Source organism: Urocitellus parryii, chromosome 9 (assembly GCF_045843805.1).
Source record: "Urocitellus parryii isolate mUroPar1 chromosome 9, mUroPar1.hap1, whole genome shotgun sequence".
NCBI classification, from domain to species: Eukaryota; Metazoa; Chordata; class Mammalia; order Rodentia; family Sciuridae; genus Urocitellus; species Urocitellus parryii.
The window spans coordinates 114,686,090-114,692,089 of NC_135539.1; positions in this window are offsets into that span (position 1 = coordinate 114,686,090).

Here is a 6,000-nt window from a genome sequence, read left to right on the forward strand (position 1 = left end):
TAGTCTCCCCGACTCAAGCTGGAAAATTCCACAGCTTCCAGAGCATTAGAAGCCTCTGGGTGTCTTTTCATTAGTAAGATGGAACAAACACCAGGCTGCAAGGGACCTGGGGCAAGGCTTGTTGGGGACACTCTTCGGTTGGGGATCCAACACAGGGTCGTCTCACACCTGTCAGATGAACTCTACACTGAGGTGTAACCCCATCCTCACATTTCTTTCCACGACCTAACTGAATGTTGGCACCAAAAAAAAAAAAAACAAAAAACCAACCTCAAAACCCAAGAAGTAATTGTTGGAGGAAGGGACAAAGGAAGGGATGCCTTAAATAAAGTCATGCAAATGACTTGCTAACCAGGAAGAAGGCTCCCTACATCCCTTCCCACCCCACCTTCCTTTGGGGGCTGGACTCAAAAGGCTGCCCTGGTTCTTCCCTCAGCCCTCCTGGCCCAGCTCGGGAAACGCCTCCTCTTCCATATCCCCTGACTTTTCAAGCAACATTCACCACCCAGTGCTCCAAGAGCAGAGTGGACACTGTGGTCCATCATTTACCAACTGGACTGAGCGCTCTGACTCTGTCTCAGCAGTAGACACATATCTCAAGGGAAAGCTTTCCCTCACACTGGGAGACTGGGTCTCCAGGTCTTCAGACAGTCGCACAGCAGGGTGACTGGTGGGCAGGCAGGACGAACATGGCATCTTCAGACTGTCCAGAGTGTGCCCTCTGGGGCTGGGGATGAGGCTCAGTGATGAAGCGCCCCAGTTAGTTCTTGTAAAGGTGAGCAGCTCAGGGAACCAGAGTCAGCACCTCACCCAGGAGCAGGATGGAGAAACACCTCCCCTGGGCTCAGGGCACTGGTCCATGGAAGATGGAGTCGGACCCCAGGGTTCTCCTAGGCCGGTGGTCCTGAAGGGTGTCTCTGAGTCAAAGAAACCCTGAGAGACATTTTCAATTTTTTCCAAAGAACTAATGGAATCTTCATTTTATGGCAAGATGGAATACGTTAAAGTAAAAGGTCATTTTTCTTTGCCTTTGGCTGTAATTTGATCAACATGGTAGCCTCGTGGGAAAAGAAATTAGATATATGTGACTTGGTAGATAAAACCTTTCAAAAGGTGGGTTTTTTTTTTTTCATTAGAGAGGCTTTGCCCTTTTATTTTTATTTTATTTTCCCCTCTGGGCGACCTCCTCCTCCCACTGACTAGAACTCATCCTGTGGACACCCCTAGCTGCCAGGGACGTGAGGAATCGAAGCGTTTCCCTCCTTTGTCTCTGTGTAGAAGGGGACTGAGTGGGATGGAGCGAGCCAACATAGCCACGTATGATCCCCTCTGCATCCCTGGCCATCCTCCCCACCTGCCTTCCGGTGACAATGGGTGGTCCCTGTGTCCTGTCACCTTCGTACCTTTATTTCCTGCCTCGTCAGACTTTCCTGCTCTCTTGGATGGCATCGTTGTTTTTCTGCACAACCCCAGCCATTCCCGTGTTCAAAAGAAAATCAAACCACTCTGGGGACAGTGACTTCAGGGGTGGATGGGAACTTGTTGGCATGTGAGACAGTGTCCGTCGGCTCTTGCTGACCTTCAGTGAGTGGCCACAAGAGAAAGGCAATCGTCAGCCAGGGCTGGGCCCCAGGTAAGTGGGAAGAAACAGCGGACAGCTTCCCGGGAAGCTGCCTGCGGCTGCAGCTTCTGAGGCTCGGAGGTCAGAGAGTCATTGTCCCTTGCTGACTGCCAGCCCCGAGTTGTTCCTCTCTGGACAGGTAGGTCACTTAATCTTTTCATCTTTCAGTCTTTGGGTTTTGTTTTGTTTTGTTTTGTTTTAATCTTTAAAATGCAGCCAATAATGTATGAGCTTCAAAGGTTAATCATGAGGATACAGAAAAGCAATGCACCCAAGATTGGCTTATCTTCTAAGAGAGGAATAAAAATGGGAGCTGGGGAAAGAGAGAGCCCCGCCGCCCATATCCGAGCACCTTATGTCCTGTGTCATAACGGAGTGCCATGGCCCAGGGCTCCTGCCACGTGAGCAAAAATGCTCGTTCCCTCTCTTCAACCTGCTCAGCCCAGAGCATCCTCTAATAAACTCGGCCACTCTCAAGTTCCTATCTATAGCTCAGACCTTCATCCTGCACTCCAGAGCCAGGTACTTGACACTCTATTCTTGACGTTGATAGTTGGAAACAGAAACTTCACCTCCAAATATCTGAAAGTGAGCCCTTCATCTTCCCCATGCCCCTGTGCCTGGTCCACATTCTCTGTCTCATTAAATGCATCATAATCCTTTGGCTGCTCCAGTTAGAAGCTAGGAACCCTCACCTCCCTCCTTCCCATCCCTCACCTCCCTCCTTCCCATCCCTCTCCTCCTTCCCATCCCTCTCCCCCCCACACCCCGTCATCAAGTTCTGTAACCTCCACCTCTTACAGATCTCTGTCTCCAATGCCACCCTCTCAGTCTGGGCCGTCATCTCTCACCTCTGTGACCGTCGCTGTTTATTTCCTACCCGACAGGCGTTGCCCTCTTTACCTGCCTATCAAACCCTCATTTTGCTCCGTGCAACCACACGTCTAACCCATGGGCTGGATAACAATGAACAATCCTGTTCCGCTTTGCCAGACATTCAATGTTCCAGCCTTGTTTTCAGTTAGGGGGTCACTATGACCCAGTTTGGACACAATGAAACTGGAAAGAGAGGTCTTTGACGGGCTTCTGGGAAAGTTTTGATTTTCTTTAAAAAAAAAATAAACCTCGTCCCCTTTCCTATCTGCTGCCCTGAATAAGATGATTGTGTCTGGAGCTGAAGCAGGCATCTTGTAACCATGAGGGAATAAACAAGAGAATAAATAGCCGACATGTGGAGGATGTCGGAGCAGGAAGATGGAACAAGCCTGGGTTTCTAATGATATCGCTGAGCCTCCCAACTGTCTCTGAGGATGCCTTGTTTTCTGATTTACTGTGGGTAAACAATAAATGTCATTACAAGTTTTAAGCTATTTTGAATTTTCTCTTACTGGATGCTAAAAGCATTTCTGACTAATATAATCTCTTAATTAGTCTCTCTGGCTTTGTTCTCTTTCCATCCTATAATTCATTCCTCTCACAGTATTCAAAGCCGTGTTTTATAAACATAATTCTGATGTTGACATTCTCTTGCCTAAATGCTTTTTGATGGCTTCCCATCCTTTAGTTTAGAAGTCGCACTTGTAGACTGGTTTCCCAGCTTCAATCTGCTCAAATCAGCAGGTGTCCTTTGTCCCTTTTAGGTGTAAGGACCACAAGGGTCACTCGGCCTAATGCCCAGATAAAAAGGACTACCAGGCCACCATCAGGTCCTCCCTTTAGGTCATCGCTGCCCATCCCATGAAGTCCCATTTGTCACAATTGTCTGGTCACAATTGTCTGATCCCTCCCTGTTGACGCTGCAATGTCGACCTTACTGAACTCCATGCTTGCGCTGGTCATGGTGATGGGTCTTTAAGGGAGGAGGAGTTCATGTCCTCAGTGGGACACTTGGCCACGGTACCCCCCAGATCACCGCTCTGTTGGCTTATGCTTGTGGTCTTCCTAAACCGTGTCTCCCTTACCAGGGCTCAGGATGCAGAGGGGACTCCAAACTCAGCCACGCTGATCAGAATCAAGTTCATAGGGTTGAACCCAGGTCCCATGTTTTAACTTCCTGAAGTTTTTCCTAACTCTGCCTCCACTGTATGAGGTTCAAGTGTCTTTGGGGGCATGACTGCACCCTGACCGCTTCCCCAGCCTCACTTCCTGCTGTTCTCCTCTGGGTCTCTTAACACCAGCGATGCTGGCATCCCATGCTCTTTTCTCATGAGCATCCATTTCTTGCTTGTTTTGAGATTCAAGCATGCTCTTTGCTTCGCCTGAAATGTGCCCACACTTTCACTTGGCTACCTCTTGTTTCAGGTCTCGGGTTAAGTGCCTTTTTCCTCAGGCAAATCAACCTGAGCTCTGAGCTTCCCCTTCCAGAAAACTCTCATATTTAGCCCACAGTTTGCTCTACCAAGTAAATCCTGACTTGTTCACTGCTTAGCAAAGTATGAAAACATCAGGGCTAGACGAGTAAATAGTGGTTAGGTTTGGGTCCCAATGACACCTCTTTTCTTTCTTTCTTTCTTTCTTTCTTTCTTTCTTTCTTTCTTTCTTTCTTTCTTTCTTTCTTTCTTTCTTTCTTTTTTTTCTTTTTTCGGTACTGGGGATTGAACCCAAGGGTGCTTAGCCACTGAGCCACATCCTCATTTCTTTTTATTCTTTTTATTTTGAGACAGGGTCTCACTTAGTTCCTAGGGCCCCACTAAGTTGCTGAGGCTGGCCTTGAACTCGTGATCCTCTTACCTTAGCCTCCAGAGTCTCTGGGATTCCAAGCATGCACCACCGCACCCTGCTTGACCCCACTTTTCTTGCACACCCTCGTCACACATCTCCAGAACTAGCTCAACTGTCCTCCGTTTCAGTAGCACATTGTGCTACCTCTTCCACAGACTCCATCTCATTGTATCATGATGACACAGTTACTGCATTTACTGATCTGCCACTCCATCTATGATGTGAGCTCTTTGAGCTTGGTGACCTTGCTCTATCCATCCTGGTGTCCCTCAAGAAGAGCGCTTGGCATACAGCAGGCTCTCCAGGATGCTGACTTTTTACATAAATCAATCTATGGTGCAAGTTGCCCTAGGAACCCCCAAAATGGGGATTAGAGGTGAGGCCGCAGCGATGTTAGATTTAGCTGATTGGCCTGAGTGGCATGGACAAGCTCTCTGTTTGGGGAGTGGATAGCTAGAGAGTTCTGTTTCTGTGTTCAAGTGTGTTTTTGCATATTTACATATAAGTAAAAAATATAAACTCCCCTAATTGATGAACATGGGGAAGGCAGATGGCCCCATCCTAGGAGCTTAATCAGCAAGCCACAGGGCTATTTCCAGAACTTCAGTGGGTTTTTGGCTCTGCTGAGGGAATTCAGGAGCCAAGTTTGGCAACAGAGGTTGGAGAGAGCTAAATTCCTCCACATAAAAAATGAGAAGAATTTGGATTTTGCCCCTAAGAGACAGACAACAGAGAAGAAGGGGAGGGGGATTTGCTGAATAGTATGGAGAGAGTGGGGGTCCTGAACTGTGAACATGACCAACGGGTTTTTAAAACCAAGACCAGAAATATCTGGTTGGTCAATGCCGTTTGCATTACCAGGGGGCAAATCTCTTGGTTTCTTCACATATTCCTAGGTTTGCCACATCACAGAAGCCCATGAGTGTTTCTGCCACGTTCTCCTCGGGATGAAGGTGGTGTGCAACTGGCATAGTCACCGAGAATGGCCAGACGACCCTGGACCAAATGACTCATTGAATGCTGGTGTGTCCTCTGGAAGTTTGCAGCAAAGATGAACGTTAGGCTTTGCAAAAATCCATGGGGTGATGTCAGTCCAAGTCACACTTGCCTTGATTTTAAGAGTCAGTGTCACCCTCTCTAGTCTATGAATACTCTGCTTCAGCGGCAGTGCATGTGCAAGAATGGTGGACCCCTGGCCTAGTGGATGGTGGGGTTTGCAGCTCTACCTGAGATGTGTGTGTTCGCGTGCATCTTGAGGAATTATGTATTGAAAGGATGCATGGTTTTTTACCCTTGTTGTGCGTGCTTCTAAATATTCATAGGGTCAGACTTTTCTTCCTCCCTGAATGGTCACCCTTCCTACCCTATGAAGAGGAGAAGTCTTCCCAGGATCAGGCCAGCGCTCTCCCTCTGAGCCCAGCCAAGTAACATGCCCTCCTGCCCTCATCCTCCTCTTCTCCTGCCCCTCACTATTTCCCTGTCTTCTTCCTCCAGCCCCAAGAATAGCCGAGGTCTTTACCCAAGAGGAGAAAAACAAAAAAATCAGGTCACCAGATGTGCTTCGTTTCAGACCCGGCTCCCCAACCCTCCCACCACAGCCAGTGAATTCTAAGCATATATACAGCAAGCACCTGGCAGCCCCCCAAACCCAGCTGCGC